Genomic DNA, 20,377 nt, shown 5'->3' on the forward strand with positions numbered 1-20,377 from the left:
ATTAAGAGCTAGCCATCTAGACAACTAATTAATATCCACCCACGATTTAGCAAACCCAGAACTGAGACTCACTGGAGACTGTCCTCCTCTGGTCAAACACATTATAAACAAAGAGTTTTAATTTAAAACTGCAGGTAGAAGCAGAAGTGGAGTCTGTGAGCGTAGTGGAGGTCTTTAGGAAAGGTCTGTGCTGAATCAGTCCTATCACTGATCCAGGAGCTGCTGCATGGGAACGATGGGCCACAGATGTGGAGTGAAGGTAGGGTGTGGAGCAGATACAGGGAATGGAGGCAGATAACTGGTGTCAAGGCAGTGAGCAGGAGCCTCCAGCAACCAGTCTTTTATCAGTGTTCCCTGGACAGGAGGGCAGTTATTAACTCGAAGGGAGTAGAGAGGTGGCTTTAGTTCAGTTGGAGATGGTAATGTCTTACAGAGGTGTTACTAGGTCACTCTTGTGGACACACTCTCCCATCATAAGTGGGAGCATACACAAATTAAAGAGACTTATAATCATTCTCAATTGTTCCAAAACCAACATTCCCCTCGAGCATCAAGATTACAGACCAGTGATAAACAGGGAGAGAAGAGATGAAAGAGAAAGCTCTGAAATGGTTCAGTGACCTAAAACAAATAAGAATGAAATATATATTTAATATGAAATTAATAGATTCCCAACACTTGACACTGTCCTGTTACATTCTAGACTTCTTTGTGTGGTCATGTCACGTAGAAATACCACCAGTAACCACTAGAGAAAGCTTCCTCACAACAAATATTTCTCTTTATCTTCATATGGTACAGTATTTGTGGAGAGTGATACCCAAGATTTTATTATAAAGGTAATCTTTAATTAAGTTATTTTCCCTTGACACTGACTGAAAAATCAATTGTGGCCATAAACCAATAAACTGTCATTAGTCTCCCTCACAAATATCTTGAAAAGAGAAAGACCAGCTTTATTATTAATCACATAAAATACAGTAAATATATCATTCTTACAATAATTTTATACAGTCTTCAGATAACACGTTATTTAAGGTGCAGGAGTTTATACAGAATAAAGAATAAAGAGTCCCTAATCCTCATGGAACACAGTCCACTCTGGATCCAGATCTGCTGCTGTCTACAAAGGTGTGCTCTGGGTTAGGGCTGGTGTCTACAGATGGATTATGGTACATTTATGATTCATTCTCTTTTGAACTTTTCCAAATTGTGTGGGATGTTTCCAGTGTCATCTGAATCCCAGCTCAAAGATAAAATCACTCAGCGTCGCCCGTGCAGCAGGCTCTTTCTCTGGTGGATGTGTTCAACAACATGCGGGCAAGCAGTGCTGCACTGGATTTCTTCACCCAGCAAACATCTGTATTAAAGGAACAGCAGCCAGTGGAAGAGCACTTTATTTATTCAGAAAATAACCACATCCCTGACATGACTTTTTATATCTTTTGTGGAAACCTCTTTTTACAGTTAAAACAACTGAAATTACAAACCTACAGCAATGTTTATATATGTAATATATGTTTATATACTTTATAGATGTAAAAATAACTGAACATGTTCTTGACTAAATCAGATGGCCATTGTAACTTGGGCATAATGTAATTTATCGATAAAATGTGTCTCCACTTAAACATATAAAGCCATTATTATTTACAGGTTCAGTTGAAACAAACAACAACGTTTACGTTCTGAAGCTCCGTGTCTTTTAAGATGGAAGGGTGTGTTTGAGGAGAAAAACGACTCTTGTTTGAATGTGGCTGAAGTGTAACTCATCTGTTTTTATTCACTGTTTAAATTACCACAGAAGCTCATGTGTAACTGCAGCTGTTCAGTTTTGTAGCTCTGTCACTAATCTGTCAGTTCGCCGTCTCCCGAGATTGGAGATATTTCCACCTTAAGTGATCAGAAACAGCAAAAATGAGTCATACCCCTCCATGGAGCAGGAATAGAGCAACATCCTCATCTCGGTTTGTACGTTTCAGCGTTTGGAGTCTCTCCTTTGCCTAAAAATGTGACAGATGCCTTTTCTGTGCCATGAGCAGAGAGAGAGAGATTAGATTAGATTAGATTCGATTCGATTCAACTTTATTGTCATTGTGCAGAGTACAAGTACAGGGCCAATGAAATGCAGTTAGCATCTAACCAGAAGTGCAATATATAACATTATTTACATAATTTACATAAAGTGCAGTTGTGATTATTTACATAAAGTGCAGTTGTGAAATGACATTGTGATTATGGAAGTTAAAGTAACCATATAGTAACCATATAACCATATATAACCAAGAGAGAGAGAAAGAGAGAGAGAGTCTAGCATACCAGACTGAGACACTTTATTTATTTACTCATTTACTGACACTGGAGCTTCGTAAACACATTGGACCGTTTTCAAGTGCAGACTGGAGAACAGCAAATGGAGAGGAAACAACATCTAAAATTTGTGTTTTTCAATATTTTGTAAATATTAAACAGATGCAGTGAATATGAGTCTCTCCTTCCTTGACAGAGGAAACAAACAAATCTTCAGAAAAAACCATATAAGTGGAGCAGTTCTGAGGGAACGTGAAGACCTGTTCTCTGATTGGTAGCCGCCGCTGCCCATCACTGCTCATTGGCATAGAGTTGAGTGGAACTGAAATTCATTGCGTCGCTGAATTTGGCCACTTCGCTTCGCTCGCGGTCACTCCACTCAATGCCGCCCAGTGTTGACTCTCATTGAAAATGAATGGCATCTGGTGGCCCTGTCACTTTCATTGTACACACACAGTTAAGGTGTATTCAGACTTGTCCACTTTTAGTTCAGCTAAAACCCTGATGTGATTGCTCTGTTTTGTGGTTTATTAGAGTAAGTGTGAATGTTTTTTTTTTTAGTTTAGTCCATTTCTAAACTAACTCTGATGAGGTTTGTATCAAGTGTAAGTGAAATTCAAACCAAAGGAATCTAATGAAACCAAACACAGGACAATTGTCCCAAGATTTAGCAAAAATCACGCCATGAGGGAACAGAGTGTGTTAAAACAAACAAGAATGTGAGGACACACTAACTGACATCTTTTCTCTATAGTGTACCTTCTTCAGTTCATGCTGCCCCTGTGATCTTCATCTAACCTGAGTGAAATGTGCCTGGGGCATCTGAAACAACATCTCTGTCTGCACTGCACTTCAGGAATGAGGAACGGTTGGAGATGATTGTCATTAACACAAATGATAAGAACAGGTGTTTGAAATTGTCAGAGTGATCAAACTGGTCTAACCACCCGAGTATATGAGTCATCAGACTGGTCTAAGCATCTGACAGTGTGAGTGATCAGAATGGTCTAAGCGTCTGACTGTGTCAGTGATCAGAATGGTCTAACCGTCTGACTGTGTGAGTGATCAGAATGGTCTAACCGTCTGACTGTGTGAGTGATCAGAATGGTCTAACCGTCTGACTGTGTGAGTGATCAGAATGGTCTAACCGTCTGACTGTGTGAGTGATCAGAATGGTCTAACCGTCTGACTGTGTGAGTGATCAGAATGGTCTAACCGTCTGACTGTGTGAGTGATCAGAATGGTCTAACCGTCTGACTGTGTGAGTGATCAGAATGGTCTAACCGTCTGACTGTGTGAGTGATCAGAATGGTCTAACCGTCTGACTGTGTGAGTGATCAGAATGGTCTAACCGTCTGACTGTTTGAGTGATCAGAATGGTCTAACCGTCTGACTGTGTGAGTGATCAGAATGGTCTAACCGTCTGACTGTTTGAGTGATCAGAATGGTCTAACCGTCTGACTGTGTGAGTGATCAGAATGGTCTAACCGTCTGACTGTGTGAGTGATCAGAATGGTCTAACCGTCTGACTGTGTGAGTGATCAGAATGGTCTAACCGTCTGACTGTGTGAGTGATCAGAATGGTCTAACCGTCTGACTGTGTGAGTGATCAGAATGGTCTAACCGTCTGACTGTGTGAGTGATCAGAATGGTCTAACTGTCTGACTGTGTGAGTGATCAGACTGGTCCATCCATCTCCTAAAAATGAAAAGGGAATTGTCCATTCGCGTTGGCAAATCAATGGTTGATTAACTGTATTTGTGTAGGACCAAGAACAGCAACAACTTGAAAATGTCCACAGGTGTGTGTGTGTGTGTGTGTGTGTGTATAGACAATTTCAAACATCCGACCAGTCATACTCTTGCTAACCTGAAAGCAGCTTCACACACCCATTTGCTCACGCTCACACACACAGCCAGGTGGTTAGACCAGTCTGATTACTCTGAGGATTTCACACACCTGTTTTTGTCATTAGTGTGAATGACACTCATCTTCAACAGTTCCTCATTCCTGGAGTGCAATGCAGGCAGAAATGTTGTTTCAGACGCTACAGGCACATTTTACTCAGGTTAGACAAGTTTAGCTCCACAGCAGCAGGACTGTTTGTGTAAGAGTCTAATGCAGTGGTCGCCAACCAGTTGATTACGATTGACAGGTCGATCTCCAAGGCCATGTAAGTCGACTGTGATAAATCATGGCTGCTTCAGTTATGGAGTTAAAGTTACTGCCGAATCATTCTGTATCCGCAGTGGTTTGTGAGCTTGTTAAACAGGGACACACTGAACAAAAATATACATGCAACACTTTGCTCCCATTTTTCATGAGCTGAACTCAAATATCTAAGACCTTTTCTATGTTCACAAATGGCCTTTTTCTCTCTTATATTGTTCATTAATTTGTCTAAATCTTAGACAAATTAATAGACACTTCTCCTTTGCTGAGATAATCCATCCACCTCACAGCTGTGTCATAAGGATGCTGAGTGATCAGACAGGTCTAACCATCTCCTGCCTAAAAATGAAGAAGGGAAATGTCCAGTCGCTCTCATTGGCCAATTTGGTTAGGACCAAAAACACTAAAAACTTGAAATTATCCACAGGTGTTTGTGTGTGTGAGAGAGAGAGAGAGAGAGGACAATTTCACTTGTCACACCAGTCACAAACACATACAGTCATGTGTAAAATTTCACACCCCCAGTTACTCATACTCTAGAAAAAGTAAACTGTAACTATAACAGTTTTAAAATGGTGGGGAGCACTGTCTGCCTCCTCCACCTCCTTCACAGACGTGAAGCTCGAGCAGGTGACAGTTTGAAGAAAACTCCAAAAGAAGCTCTTTGCTTACTTTTGTGCTGCTTAAACGTTGGGTTTAATCTCCCATGATACTTTTCTTTGTTTTCCGGTTGTCTGGAGAACACTGCCCTGTTGGGACTCTATATCCCACTGTGCCCACTTTCCCCCGCTTCCTATTTTTCTCTCCTTTACATATGTTATCCTCCCCTTTGGGTCACTTTCACTTCCTGATAGCTCTTTGTGAAAAGATACCACCTCTCACCACATCAGACCTGGTTTAGCCCCAATGCTTATTAACAAACTGGATTCTAAAAAAGTTGGGACACTAAACAAATTGTGAATAAAAACTGAATGCAATGATGTGGAGATGGCAAATGTCAATATTTTATTCGTAATAGAACATAGATGACAGATCAAAAGTTTAATCTGAGTAAATGTAACATTTTAAAGGAAAAATGTTGATTCAGTGTCAACAAATCACAAAAAAGTTGGGACAAGTAGCAATAAGTGGCTGGACAAAGGAAACTGAGCATATAACGAACAGCTGGAAGACCAATTAACACTAATTAGGTCAATTGACCACATGATTGGGTATAAAAAGAGCTTCTCAGCGTGTCTCCTTCAAAACACTTCACACACTAAACTTTATAAACTTCACTCAACAGTAGAGTGCTGTCATGAACGGGGCTCCCGGCCGCGTGCGGAGGTCAAGTGAGGCTCTGCCTCTTCTCTGGTCACGTGTCTCCGGGCACACACCTGAGCTGCATTACCACACTCTGATTGTACTGACTATTTAAGCCCAGCATTGGTGCTTTCAAGTCATGTCTTGATACATGTCCCTGATGACCCTTATATCCTCTAGGAGTTAGACAGAAAATACAAGTTTAAAACTTTAGAAGACTGCCCACTCAGCCTCAGACCAAAGTGACACTGAAAGTCACCAAAAGCACAAATAAAAAGGCAGTAATACAGTGGTTTTAGAGTTCAGTAACGCCTACATGTCAGCTTTAAAAGCTCGTTTGAAAACAGGAAGATGGAGCTTCAGGACGACCACAGGCCAAAATAACAAACAACTGCTCTAAAAACAAACCAGTTCTACTGACTAAACCTACAGAAAATAAAATACACACACCTGCCCTTTCTGCTCTCACCAAACACAGAGCCCAAACACAGAAACAAAATGGCAGCTCTCCCCTGTTTAAGTACAACCACCACAGATTCCAGAAACCACAGAACTGTGTCTGACACTGGGGTACACCAGCTGGAGCAATGTGTGGGTCTGGATGGAAGGAAAAAACAGTTCCCCAACTACAGGACAATGGTCCTTTTAAATCTCCTCCATCAGAGCCAGCCAATGAGAGCATGTGGGTGGAGCAACAGGCAGCCAATCAGCACCAGAAGAGCATTCACCTGAAATCTCAGACAAGAGGGAAAAGAGAGAGAGAGAAAACACGCTCTCCGAGGGAAAACAACAGGACGTAACCCCCCTGTTCTGACTCTGATGCTGTCCTGTGGATCACCCCGTGTTGTTTATTTTCTCAGCAGTGACGCAGTGAAGATGAGGATGAAGAACACTCTCCACAGACACGTCTTAAGTTGTAAATAAATGTTTATTACAAAAAGAACAGTGTCCAGTGAATGAATGAGTTATTTCTGCGCAGGAATGAGAGAAAACATGCGCATGAATTACTAATTCGTTCACTCAAATTAACTCAAATCTGCGCATGAATTACTAAATTGTTTGCTGAATGAACTAAAACGTGCGCACGAACTGCAGTTCTTTCACTGGCGTTAATAAAAACGTGTGCACACATTGTAAATCGTTCACTGATTTATTATTATTTTTTCACGCTGCCCCTCCTCCCGGGCTCCGTACTAAACGCAGGGTCGTCAGGACGATTGTTTTTGTTTTAAAATGAGTTATTTTGACAAGTACAGATGGATACACATTTGAACATATGCTTCTTTGTTTATTCTTTTAGACTGTTTCACCCCAGGGAAGAGAGGGAGCTTTAGATTGAATATGTTCACATCTCAGACCAGTTAAAATATAAGAACAATGTGATTTTCAAATTTAATTCTAAATAAAACCTGTGTACGGAATATGTCATTTCTTATGTTATTATTTGATGCCTCTTTTTTGATGCAGTCTGTTAAATTAATAGCATTCAAATTGTTTTAGTAAGAACGGAATATGAAATAAACACATTTACACCAGAGGAACGGCAGGAAAACACTGCAGTGAGCACAAGAACCACCCGCAGGTTCCTTCAGCTGTGAGGGGGCAATGGGACGGTGTTAACATTGTGAGTGGATCTTATTCTCAAGAAACTTATTCAGTAAAAATCCAGTTGATTCTGTTGTCACAGTTTTATTAGAAAGAAAGAGTGATTCTAAAAATGTACAAAACCTTAAATAATGTACCCACTGTGTTTACAGGATCATGGTTCTGGTGCCATGGTTATACACTATTTAACCCCATAAACGCCAGGCCTAATTAACTTAAAGTACACACATTACTTTAGATACTATTTTCACCGTGTCTCTGTGCCTAGAAAATATCATTAATGTTCATAAACACAGAGCAGTGTAATAGAGGACAACCACATTCTGCTGCTGTTGATTTAAATGAAGGGTTGTCTTTGTTGTTGTTTGTTTTTTACCAAGTGTTCCCAAGCGTCCCTTTAAGTCTTTCTGCTTCAGCTGGTTTTTTCCTAAACATTTCCTCAGTATTTTATCAAGTCCAGGCTCCTAAGAAGAGAGAGATCACGCTGGTACAGCACAAGGCGTAGGGGCAGTAACAGGCAGGAAGGCAGAATCATGTGGTGTTTAAAGGCATAGTTTGTTTTTTTAAGTCTTTAATTAAGGCCTAAACGCCCTCGCTCCCCTGACAGCAAGGAGACGGCGGACCACTGTTGATCCACTGAGGACAAAGTTGGAGGTCCACTAGTGTTTTACACAGCGTTTTCTGGGCGGACCACTGCTGAATAAACAGAATTTTAGACAAAATGCCACATTTTAGCACTTTTCCATTCACAGTGTAATTTACATTTTTCTCCTTCATTAGGTTCTTTTTGTTCTTCTTTATAAATAAGATCAGTAAATAATTTAAATCAGCACAGTGTCAACATTTTTATCATTTAATCATTTTATATCAGACTCATACTCATTATTATATCTCTCAGAGTTGTTGGTAATATCTGTATTAGTGTGTTTTCCAGAATAAAAGTCTCTGTGAATGTAAACTCTGTGTGAGGAGATTATAAATGAGTTCTATCCTGTACAGGACAGTAATCTGAGGGGTCCGATGGTGGACCAGCAGTGGTCTACAGTCAGTGGTGTGACAGTGGACCGATATACGCTCGCTGTCTGGGACCAGTGGAGAACACTAGAAAACCACACAAAACACACAAAAGCAGTGCTTCATTCACACATTTGTTGTTGACCTTTATAAATCACACACTGGAATTTATTCATCTGTTTTTATTTAAATAACAAATCTCCATAATTAAGGCAATAAGCAACAACGGGAGCTGTGATTAAACTTTCCTGAAAGAAAATGATTACATAAGTACACATCTATGTTTTGTTAAGGTAAGGGTTAACCCATAACCCATAGCCATAGTCTTTATGAAGATTTACGAAGATAAACCACTGTTCGTCTTGTTTCTCTCTCTGATCCTCACCATGTTAATGTTGTAGGGGGCGGATGGTCTGCAGGTCACCTGATGTTTTATAGGCGTGGGTAAAAGAAGTCATGAAAAAACACTTGACTAACAAAAACAACGTAGACACCACAAGCTGTCAGAGCAGCTTCAGTGCTCTTGTTACAGAGCCTCCAGTCTCTGGAACTCTACTGGAGGGATAGAGCCATCCTTACAGAAGTTATTCCCTGAACTGGGGTTCTGATGAGGCTGAAGGACATGGGTCTAACACATCACTTCAAACTCTACTCTAGGTGTTCAACTGAGATCTGGTGACTGTGAAGAACATATGATTTACATAATCTCAGCCTTATCACACTGTTCAGTGATACTTTCTTCATTAATGATGCTCCTGCCTTGGGGCAATATGTGAGGAAACAGAAGGCAGTTGATCCTCAGGTGAGTGAGAATTTGCAGATAGGTTATGATCAGTACGTCCACACAACCACAAAGATGGAGATATTACTGTAGGGTTGGACTGTGTAAACTCTGTATTACAGAGATCAATGATTAATACAGTGCTCAGGGGGTTAAAATCATAGGAACTGGAGTATTACTGTGAGGGGTCCACTGTTAAGGGGCATTGTGCAGGTGTGGGTTTACATGCCCCCTTTAAATAAATGGACATTAAAGCTAAATACAATGGTTATTCTGAATGATCCCATGATGAAACATTTCTGTCCTGATGGGAATAAGAACTCCTCCATCCACATGGCACAAGGAGCTATGTTGTCTTTACAGTTACCAGAACTCAGTCATCATCAACCTGAGCTGAAGCAGTATCTTTGGGATGAATGGTGTTGTATCCCACCAGTGCAGCTGCAGAAACTGTAGAACCCGTGCCCAGGTGTAATGAAGTTGATCTGGCAGTTGGAGGAGGCCTGTACTTTACCAAGAACATTATGTAGGTGGCGGACAAGCGAAAGGCTTAAATGTCATTGTGATCCCCACGAACGGTGGGAATATCCATGGCAGAAGTGCCCTTGAGCAAGGCGCCTAACCTCAAAATGCTACCCAGGCGCAGAGGATGGCTGCCCGCTGCTCAGGGTGTGTGTTCACTGCCACTAATCACTAGTGTGTGTTCACTGCCACTAATCACTAGTGTGTGTTCACTGACACAGATGGGTTAAGAGCAAAGGTCAAATGTTGTTGTACTGTTCTACAAGGATCATACAGCACGTCACTATGTCAGTGTGTCTCATCAGTAACAGTCCAATTAGCCTAGGCTTGTGTTTAAACTGGGTCTGGGAAAGTGGCCCAAAGTGTGCAGCAAGATGTTGGGCCGCCAAAAGAGCTTCAGTAAGCCTTAACATAGGCTACATTTGGGGTCAGACATTCACAAAAATCTAACTAATAAATAAATAAATAAATAAGAATTACCAGGAACATTTCCATCTAAATAAGTCGAGCTCTGTCAGTAGGTTGAAGTGAAGCATGGTTAGAGAGTCCAGCAGCAGACAATACTCTGATGTTGAAGGATCTCAGCAGACGTCTTATATGTGAATGATCTCATAAACACAAGGCCATCTATGATTTTAGACAAATACCCTTTTAGTATTTTTTAGTAAGCTATACTTTAAGATCAATATAATGTTTCTGATATTTTTCAGTGGTGTCACTCTGGACTTGATTGTGTTTATCTGTGGTTAAAACATTCACTGTTATATTTATTTATGTATTTTCCATGAACTTCTCTCAGATTCCATCACAGTTTGGGAGCAGTGGCCTCTGGCCCCTCCCCCAAGGCCCCGTCTCCATGACAACACACATACAGTGTATCAATCTGCAGCAGGAGACGGGCAGCAGTGGCCGTTAATATCAGCATTAACCCTGTGCCCTCCGCCTGCAGCAATTAGCTCACAGTCTGATAAAGAAGTCCCTTACATTTATATAACTCTGAATTAATCAAACTACTGAAGAACTTTCCCTTGTGAAGCAAACTACAGCATTAACTTCATAAAATAATTATAATAAAACATTAAAAACATTTATAAAATCCTCCAAAACTCTATTTTTTCTTTAACATTGGTGTAATAATTAACTAAACACACATCTGGAATAAATCAACGTTTAAACTTTCTGTTCAATATTTATTGTTATATATATATTGTCCATTTTCCCTCCAAAACCCAGTCAGAGGTTCACAGGGGAAAACCCGAAGGCGGAGTCTTTAGGAGCGGGTGGTGCGCTGGAGGGAAACGCTGCCCAATCAGAAAAGACTCCACCCTCAGCGGCCAGGACCCAATCAGAAAACGTATTCCTCTTAACCAATAGGAAGAAAGACGCTCTGGAGGTGGTGAGATGCCACCGGGGGCAGTACTGAGCAAAGCGTGTGTTTAAAATCTACATGTTTACTGTTAAAGTGAGGACCCCAAAGAAAACTGGTCACGTGACACTACAGGCTTCGGGACTCAATGGCGGCAAAACAAAGTGAGGAAAAATGTCCCCACAAGTATAGTGACACACAAACACAAACACACACACACACACACACACACACACACTTCACACACATTCTCTCTCTCTCTCACACACACACACACACACATACACACACTTAAACCTCACAAACACACTCTCTCTCTCTATCTCTCTCACACACACACCTCACATACGTTCTCTCTCATACACACACACACACTTAAACCTCACAAACACACTCTCTCTCTCACACACACACACCTCACATACGTTCTCTCTCTCACACACACACACACCACACACATATTCTTTCTCACACACATTCTCTTTCTCACACACACACCTCACACACATTCTCTTTCTCACACACACACACACACACACACAGAGATCAGTGTTTACTCTACCTCACACATACGCACTGATGAGCCAGAACCCATAAATATGTCATAACCCACAAAGAACCCAGCGTAGAGGGGCTGAGTGAATGTGGTGGTGAGTGTGTGTAAGTGTGTGAGTGTGTGTGTGTTGGGGGGGATGGTGTAGAAGGACAGAGTGCCCCCCTTCGTGTCCAGATACACCCCCACTCTGTTAGAGGGAGAGGGAGGGTCAGGGATCTCAGTGAACTGTTTATTGTGGACGAGAGTGAAACTGTTCCCAGAGCAGATCAGACTCCAGGAGTTTTTATTGAATCCAAATCTACACTCATCTTCATCTCCTTTCCTCTTGATTCCTCCGTACGACACGGAGATATAAACACCCTCGCTCCACTCCACCTCCCAGTAACAGCGTCCAGTCAAACTCTCCACACTCAGAACCTGAGGAACACCATCAAATCTCTCCGGACGATCTGGATACGACTGACTCTCCTTCACCCAATCCACATTCCTGTTTCCCTCCGACAGAGAGATCAGTGTGTGCTGTGTTTGGATCCAGAGTGACATCACACGCATCTACACACACAATAAACACACATTAGAGAACACACCATCACACACACACACACCTACACACACAATAAACACACATTAGAGAACACACCATTACACACACATCTACACACACAATAAACACACATTAGAGAACACACCATTACACACACAATAAACACACATTAGAGAACACATCTATTGTGGAAATGTGCTTTTATATTTATATTTACAGAAATGGACAGATATAATATATATATAAATCAGTCACAGAGAAGAAAACTCAACTGGAAACAAAACAGAAACATTCTCAGTTGTTGTTTACATTTAAAAAGAAAAATAAAGAAACAATAAAATGGAATCAGAGAATACAGCCTCAGGACCCTGGCCCCGCCCCTTTCTCTACCTCCCAGAACCTCCTCTGAACACTCCAAGCAGCAGCGTGAACACCCAGAGACTCTGTTTACAGACTTCACCGAGACAGAAAAGCACACCACCACCACCTCCTCTTCTACACCAAGAACACCAGCTCCTGGCCCAGCGCTTTCTGCCAGCGCTACAGCCACGTCATCAAAAGAGGCGTCCGCAGAGGCCGACGAGTCGTAGCGTTTGAAGACGGCGAGAAACGAGAAAGACGGCTCTTAACGCTCAGCAGATATCAGACGGAGACGATAATGATCCAGGGAAATGAGTCTGCTCTCCGAGTCTTCATCAAAGATTTCACTCCAATGAAGGAAACGGCGACAGGAGCAGAGCTCCCACAAGTAAACGTCTCCCAAGAAGAGAGCGATACCCTTCCAACAGAAAGTCAGCACACATCACCCTCAGCACCAAGCCCTCAGTCTCCTGCATCAGAAATAAAGGAGAACCTTTCACTGTTAGAGTAGAAACGGTGGAAGTCACAGATCAAATGCTCTCTCACTTGTCGTCCAGTGAAGAAAGGAAACGTCTCAGGAACCGAGTAAATGACGTGTTGAGTCGGTTCAGCGCTTCATTATTTCAATTCAGAGAAGAGATCGAGAGCCTGAAAACAACCAACACAAGATCATCCAGTGAACTACAAGAAACTACATCAGCTCCGTAACGTAAAGACGGACACGAGGAGAAAACCAGCAAAGATCAGAGAAACATTATACGAGGAGCTTTCTACAGTAAAGAACCGACTAAAAGACAAAGAACACCTCATACACCCCAACATACACACACACACACACACACTCCTGGAGAAACCCTGGTTCCTTCAGAGGCCTCCTCAGAGCCCTGCACATAGAAGAGATTCGTCAGGAACCAAACATCAGCCCTGCGTCAGACCTCCCCAGTCTCTCTGCAGCTCCACAGAGTGAAGACTCCACAGATGTCCTTCTACTCACTGACTCCAATGGAGAACACCTCCTGGAGAAAGGTCTACTCCCGCACACGTCAGTGACCAAACTGTGGAGTCCAAACACCAGGAGTGCTCTCAACATCCTCTCTCTAACAACAGAGGCCAGTACAGACACATCATTATTCACACAGGGACCAATGACCTGAGAGCTATGAGAGGACGGGTCGCTCCGGCACTGAGAGAGGTGGCAGTCAAAGACACCCAGAGATTTACACAAACCAAGGTCACCGTTTCCACCGTACCACCACGTGAAGACCTGCCCTTCCACAGTATCCACAGAAACAGCGTAGAGCCGTGCAGAGCCTGCGCACTCACACCAAATGTCCACATCACACACCACAAAGACATCCGCCCTCATCACCTGCACGACCACGTACACCTCAACAGACAGGGAGTAAGACTGTTCACAAAGGAGCTGAACACCACAGCCCTGGGACACAACAGCACCAGACTCCACACGACACGACGAGACACAGAGAGTCCCCCTCCACCTCCACCTCCACCTCCACGTCCAGCTGAAGATTCCAGAGCAGCAGATCAGCAAGAGACCTACGCATCAAAACAGTGGAGAGAGCTGTCTCCCTCCTGCTCCTCCTCTCCCTCCTCCTCCTCCTCCTCCTCCCCCTCTCCCTCCTCCTCCTCCTCTCCCTCCTCCACTCCCTCCTCCTCCTCCTCCTCCTCCTCTTCCTCCTCTTCCTCCTCCTCCTCAGACGTGAAGCTCCAGCAGGTGACAGTTTGAGGAAAACTGAACCAACAAGAGACCAGTTTAAGAACTTTGGCTGTAATCAATAAGAAAAGTTTGCCATAATCAACACATTTACACAGAAAAGTGTTCATCATTTCACTAAAACATCTACCTACACAACAAAGTGAACACGCAGCCACCATTTCCCTCATTTACAAGTCTTTACTGTTCAAATCTGTACAAATCCACCTTAAATATTTCCACATTAGACAAGACTGGTGTCACTCATCGATTCTCCTTCCACCATAAAGTCCTTTAGGAGGCAGATCTTATCCACAATTGTCGCAGTCAAACATTTAGTTCCACCTTTACGAGTCCTAATGGAGTTACTCTCCAGGTTCCTTACTTCTCTGTTCCACCTTAAGAGCTGGAGCTAGTGCTAGGTTTATAAACACTTCTCATTTCCCACTGTATCCATTACAACACACCACCAAGTGAACACCATGTCACTAAAACATCTAGAGAAACGCTTATATTCTCTGTGTATTACCCAGGGAGTAGTGATGGGAATTTCGGCTCCTAAATGGCTCTTTGTTTTACCACTTATTTTCACTGGTACAGAACAATATTACCTACATTTTACATGACTATATGGACAAAATATTACTGTTCAATATTAAAAACAACAAATAGTGTTGTAATGGCCAATTGTTTTATGGCTGTCTTGTAATAACCCACTGACTGTACTCACACACTCAATTGTATAAATAACTGGATTTTTATTTAAACACCTTAAAAATCACTTGTAAAAAAAATCACTTCTATTTCAACACTCAGATCCCTTCATCACTTAAACACTGTGCCCTTTTGGCTGATGGTTACACTGTCATTAAACTGCTCACTTCAAAGAAGGACTTAGGTCTAAGGGAAGGATTTGGGACGGTGTGAGACTGCTCTGTGATTGGTGGCCTTGAGAAGAGAGGGCTCTGATTGGTTAATGCTGCGATCGATCTCTCTGTGGAAGTTTACTTTTTCCTGAGAAGCCCGCTGTTTGACCTCTGACCTAGATTCATGTTTTTTAAATCTGATTTTTTTCTCTGAACTTTTTTAATGTGAATATTTTTATGTGAATTTTTTAAAACTGAATATTTCACCACCTCAGAATATTTCACTGTGCCTGGAAAGACAGCCTTATCCAATATAGAAGGGCACTCGTCAATGCACGTTCAGCACATCTGTCCTCACTGATTGAAAATAATAAACACAGTACTAGAGCACTCTTTAATGTAATCTCTAAACTTACAAACAATCGGGCAGCTACTGATCCACAGATCCCAGCCATTCACACCAGCAATGCTTTTATGGACTTTTTTAACAATAAGACTGAAAATATTAGACAAACAATAAATAACATATTACTAAATCCAGCCTGTCCGTCATCTGGTGTGGATGATATAGAACAAAACATAGAAGAAAGACTAGAGGACTTTGACCCACTACCACAGCTAGAATTAGAGAATTAAACACCACATTAATTTAATACCAAACAACACCTAGTCAGTGTTTATACGGATGTGTTTACATCTAAAAAGAAGATAGAGTTAAGTACAGAATAAGGGCAAATACAGTTCTACAATTTCTACAATAATTAGTGCTCACTCAACAGATGGAACAGATCAATCCCAGTCTGTAATTCTAGAGCTACATAGTGCTCCTCTGTGGTGAATGGAGCTGATCAAAGGGGGGTTTAGTTCCACTGTTACGGAGGGGGTCATCAGAATCTGATATGAATCTTTGTTTTGTTTTAATTCCTTTGTTGTTTGTTTGATTGTAAACATCAGCTTGTGTCTGTTTCAGTTTCACCAACAGAAATGGTCCAAAGATAAACAGAGCCAGAAATCTCTGGCTCTGTTTGTTCACATTGTGGAATAAACCTTACATTTAATTAATGGCTGCTGATTTAAATGTGTTTATTTTTGATGATTTTTCTAAGTGAATTAAATAAAACACTACATTCTCAGGTTAAGGTCTTGTTGCGAAAGTTCATATTTTCAAACCTATTTGAGGAAGTGTTAATTTCATATTCAGTAAAGTACATGTTAAAGTGTGTTCACTTCATTCAGAGAAAAAGGTAAAGTAAGAAGCTCAATTTTTGCTTAATTTTGCTAAACCTACTGCTTGTGGCTGCTTATTAATTAACTCATTAATTTATAGTTACATTTATATAGCGCCTTCCCAAGGACATGAGAATATACCATAAAATAACTGATTCCAAAACGATTTGACTCTGAAAACACAACAAAACATGGCAAATAGTTGCACAATGTTAATGTAATTAAGAATAATATAATAAAAAAACTTACATATTTTCAACCAGTTTCCTGTTAAATGTGGATCCTTGAGGACTGCGTGTTTATACCAGCGGATTGAAGCTCCTGGGTGCTCTGGGTCTGATATAAAACTGATCACTTTCTTGCTGGGGTTAATGGTGGTGTACATTCTGAGAGTGGAATCCAGGACCTCCTTGACACCATCTTTCTTGTACCAGGGAACTTCCTCTGTTGTGTTCTGGTCAGCCGGGCCACTGGTGGAACCACTCCTGAAGTTCTCAGCTGCCTGTGAGATTTTTTTGAGGTATGGTTCCTCATACTTCAGAGAGGTGAAGCTGAACACAAGGGCATCAGTAACATCTGGGTCCATGAGGAATGAGTCAAGCTCAGGTCCTGGAGGTTTAATTCTGTAATCTTGTATCTTATTGATGTACTTTATCACAACATCAATCTCAGTATCCTTTCCATCCAGCCACTGCTTCATTTCTCTTCCACTGAAGCCAGATTTATTCAGGGACATCAGGAGGTCTTTCAGGGTCATTTCCTCCTCAGTTCCCCCTCTGATTTCTGGAATTACAGCTGCTATTTTCTTCAGAAACTCAACAGTGAAAACCCTCAGACTGCTCTGGAACTGCTCTAGTTTGTCGACAAGGTCTGCAGCCTTTATCCCTTTGCTCTTCTCCAGTAGGTCGTTGATTCTCTTCTCAGCTTGGTGGAAATCATCCATCACCTTCTCCACCTCAGACACCAGTGCCTCTGAGATCATCATCTTTAACTTGGACTATGTGTTGTTAAACCTGCTCAGTGGGTACAACCAGACCTTCACAGGCACAGCTTTCTCTCCCTTCTCCCCCAGCAGGGTGGGCAGCTCTTTGTACACCTTCACAGCTTCCTCAAATGTAGAAGGGTTCTCTTTTAGATCAAAATCTCCAAAAAAATGCAGCTGAAGTTCTTCACCTTCTTCTTGTCATCATCATCTATTTTAAGGCTTCCGTCCCCACTGATCTCAATTGAGGGGATCTTATTGATCATCACATGTAGGTTTCCTTCAATTTCCTGCTTATCTGAAGCATCGCTGGCTGTTTGTTGGAATTCCATGATTGCGTCAGCTCCATAGAGCACCCCAACCACAACATGTGTAGCGTCTGTCTCTTCCAGTATCTCAGCATTTGGAGAGTCTAGATCAGATATTTGAAGCACTTTAAACTCTGTAGATTTATGGTAGAGCAGGGAAACACTGCACTGATGAGTGGAGGAGGTATTGCTCTTCAGATAATGGGCAGACCCTCCAGCCTCTATCAGCCCAGTGTAGAAACTGAGTTTCACTGAGGCGCTCACTTCTAACAGACTGATCTTCTCACTGAGAGACTCTGATCCTGCTACCTGGAGTCTTGTACTGGGCTGTGGTCTGACTACAGTAGCTCTATGAATATCCTCAGTCTTCCAGAGGCTGAATCCTGAAAAGATTGACAGGATAATGTTAGATCACCTCCTGCAGAGCTAGGCCTGTCGTTATGATCTCAGTGTAGCCCTCTTTTACCACAGAGGGGATGGTCACTCACCACAGCAATATTTTTACCCTCTTTACAGCAGGCAAATAAAAATAAAAAATAAATTAATAAACGTTGCAGGCCTGTGGAGCAGTGGTGGATCATGACAGAGATCAGGGTGTACTGCGCAAGGACTGATAGGAGGGAAAAAAATAACCCGTCTCTCTGACCAGTAACACATCAGAACACTAGATGGATGAAATAAAAGTAGGTGTAATGACCACGTTGTCTTCAGTACTTTTCACACCAACTATACATATATTAGACAAGAGAGAAAAGTTGGATGAACAGGGGTTAAGAATTACCCTGGGCTACATCAGTAAAATAAGTCTTGAGTTCAATGAACCATCAGCTCCACCATCAGTAGAATATCAATAGTACAATACATTAATCATGTGCATTAATACTTTCTATAAATGCCATATGTGTATGACAGCAACAATAATAACAGAGCATAGTCTGATCATGTTGGATAGTACAGAGTTACCCCTGCCATGTCATTTTATTTTTGTGGGTTTTTTTTCTGAGCACAATTATACATATATATTTATACAGACTTAATTCTTCTACAAAAACTACTTGCTTTGGGTTCAACTGTACTGCTCAGAAAATGAAACTGAGTGTGAATAAAGAAGTGTCAAGTGAATGAGAGACACTAGTACACAGTGCACAGTGGAAGTTCAGCAAAAACAGAACAGATATTTGTTAGTTCAGGTAGATATCATTAAGTTCATGCAAAAATGTTTTTCTGTGGTATTTTTCTTTCCATGTCTGCATGGGTCTCTAACAGGAACTCTGGTTTTCTCCCACAGTCCAAAGATATGTAGTCAGGTGAACTGGAGATACTACATTGTTCCTGTGTGTGTGTGTGTGTGTGTGTATACAAATGTGTGTGTCAGGGTCTTCCCTGTAATGCACTGTAAACCTGTGGATTGTATGTTATGGTTATACTGCTAATCTATGTATTTTGATGGTCTAGAATAAAGCAATAAGCCTGGAGAGGCTGCCCATTGCTACGCTCTTATCACTGGGAAGGTTGGTTTTGGCACAATCTGAAGAGGATGCACTGTATTGTCTCCTGATTTCATGCTATTCTTGGGTAATCGAATAAAACAGTGACAGTGAACCTCAGTGTTCAGTTCATAAACCACATGTAGTATTTGTAACAACCATTCCTTCACCATGAACATTCTGGTAGCTAAGCAGTCTAAACATGAACATTCAGACACTAAACCAAACACCCACTTAATGATTAGGACTGCTGTTTATATTAATCTGGAACTGGATTAATCTGGACAATTTCTTCACACCATTCATCCACTGTTAACCCACCCGATGTATCAAAAGTTTCCATTTTTATAAGCTGCACACTAGCTCACTACCAAGGTTTAAAACAGTGGTGCATTAATATGGAATTCACATGTTGTGAGTCTCCTCTGTGGAGACCACTTCTCACAATCCCAGTTGCAGGAAATAAATAAATTACAGCATTTCCACCACTTTTGGATTACACCTGTTTGTCACATTTTCGTTTGGGTTGTTTGGATCACTTGATGTTTCAGTAACTTCAGAATCCTTTGCCCACATAATACCTATGTTTGCTGTGTACTTAGATGGCATCATTTATAGTAGTGTCTTGAAGCAGCATTTAAAACATCTGGGAGCTGTCCTGAGGTCTGTACGAAGGGCAGTGCTCACAGCAAACCCAGGTATGTGTGTGACTGGGTGGGTGGAAGTCTGTTAACTTGATTTCTACTTGGGTGGGGTAAGACAGCATTGATTATGGCCTGACTGAGACCCAAGATCAGAAAGGGTTGAGGCACTTCCTGGGGCTGGCTATTATAGATGGTTTGATTTTAATTTTTTATGTCTGAGCCTAATCATTCACCAACACACTGTCCAATCTTACTAAAAGAGAGTGCCAGATCTGCTACACTGGACGGAGCCTTGGGAGTTGGCATTTTGTCAGTTTAAGGCAGTTCTGTGTGGGGCCTGACTTTTTTTTACCTGACTTTTCTTTCCCTTATAAGTTGCAGAGGTCAGATAGTAGGATGGGGGTCAAATATGTCCCAGGTGGTGGTCACATTGTTTTTATTATTTGTTTTAAATGTTGTAACCATAGGGATGCTTCTTGGATCATGTTTGTCTGGATCTTCAATCCAGACCTGTTCACCACGGAAGACCCTACCGGGAGCTAACAGCTCCCGATGACATAGCCCTGAAAGTGATTAGACCACACAAGCACTTCCACCACGACACAGCCCAATTAATA

General features: G+C 41.7%; 1 long non-coding RNA gene across 1 annotated transcript; it reads right to left on the minus strand.

The window, feature by feature from the left end:
- Positions 1-1,071: 1,071 nt before the first annotated feature.
- On the minus strand, positions 1,072-3,155 carry LOC136699209 (uncharacterized). Its single transcript, XR_010803630.1, has 3 exons — positions 3,070-3,155; positions 1,929-2,027; positions 1,072-1,360 (listed from the first exon to the last, which is right to left on the minus strand). It is a non-coding gene; the product is annotated as an uncharacterized lncRNA (long non-coding RNA).
- Positions 3,156-20,377: the final 17,222 nt, after the last annotated feature.

The sequence above is a fragment of the Hoplias malabaricus genome, chromosome 6, assembly GCF_029633855.1.
Source record: "Hoplias malabaricus isolate fHopMal1 chromosome 6, fHopMal1.hap1, whole genome shotgun sequence".
Classification (NCBI taxonomy): Eukaryota; Metazoa; Chordata; class Actinopteri; order Characiformes; family Erythrinidae; genus Hoplias; species Hoplias malabaricus.